The sequence below is a fragment of the Galeopterus variegatus genome, unplaced genomic scaffold, assembly GCF_000696425.1.
Source record: "Galeopterus variegatus unplaced genomic scaffold, G_variegatus-3.0.2 Scaffold1229, whole genome shotgun sequence".
NCBI classification, from domain to species: Eukaryota; Metazoa; Chordata; class Mammalia; order Dermoptera; family Cynocephalidae; genus Galeopterus; species Galeopterus variegatus.
This window is the reverse complement of record NW_007727340.1, coordinates 524,136-525,397: the sequence shown is the minus strand read 5'-3', so window position 1 is coordinate 525,397 and position 1,262 is coordinate 524,136.

The following is a 1,262-nucleotide window of genomic DNA, read 5'->3' as shown; positions in this document are numbered from 1 at the left end:
AAAGAGAGAGTCAGAGGGCAGGTAATTTATTTCTTTATTTTCAGGACTTCAGATTGAGAGGACATATACTTGAGAAATCTAACTCAAGCAGGTTTATCTGTATGTGGACGTGAGGCCTGAAACCTTGAGCCTAAGCTTAAGGACATAATGGGATGAGACTTTTGGGGACTGTGGAAGAGGGTTAACACATTTTGCATGAGGGAAGATTATAAATAGTTTGTGACCACAGGGCAGACTGTGACAGATTAAAGATGGACACAAAATCTTTTACACTCCTTCCATTGACAATTGGGGAGTCTGTGTCCTCCCCTTAAATCTGGTTAGATTCTGCGACTATTTTGATCAATTGAAAATGGGCAAAGTAATTTTATGCCAGTTTCTGGATCCAGATTGTAGGTGATTGGCAACTTTTACCTCCTGTTTCTTGGAACTCTCAGTTTTGGAAACCAGCCACCACTTGAAAAGTACTACTATCCTGACACCACCACGCTGTGAGAAGCCCAACCATGTGGAGAGGCCCTGGAGGTTGAGATATTGTGTAGGGAGAGGGAGAAACAAATAGAAATGACATCCCACCTATGGGTGAGAGTCATCATAGAAGTAGATCTTCCAGTCCTATCCACCCCAGCTGCTGCCTTTTGGATCAGAAACGAACTCTTTCAGAATTCATGATGTCTAAAAATCATGAGCAGAATAAAGCCGCTAAGTTTGGGTAGTCTATTACACAGCCATAGATAACCAGAACAACTTTTACTTTGAGTTCACTACTTAATCAAAAGGACTTGCTCATCCCATTATGGAAATTGTTAGTTATACAGAATTTGAATCTGTCTGACCTTATGACTTCTGCCCAGTAGAATGCAGCAGCAGTGACAATGTCTTAGTTTGGACCTGGGCCTCAAGAGGCTCATGTGCTTCTATTCTTTCTCTTGGAAGCTCTGGAGCCAGAAGACATGAGTCAACCCAGCTGCGTCTCCCCACAACCCCCAGCTGACACAGACTTATGAGCAAGCCCAGCTGAGACCAGCCAAGTCAAGCCCAGCCCAGCCCAGAAGAACCCGCCCAGTTGGATGTGGCCTAAATTGTCAACCCATATAATCATGAACTAAAAAGTGGTTGTAACTTTTGAAGAAGTTTGTTAAACAGCAATGGCTAGCTGGTACAACTGACAACCAAGAGCAAAGTGGAAAAATATTGGTTGTTCTCTCCAATTTTAGGGATTTGTTTACTTTTATTTCTTTTTTTTTTGTCTTTTGTCTTTT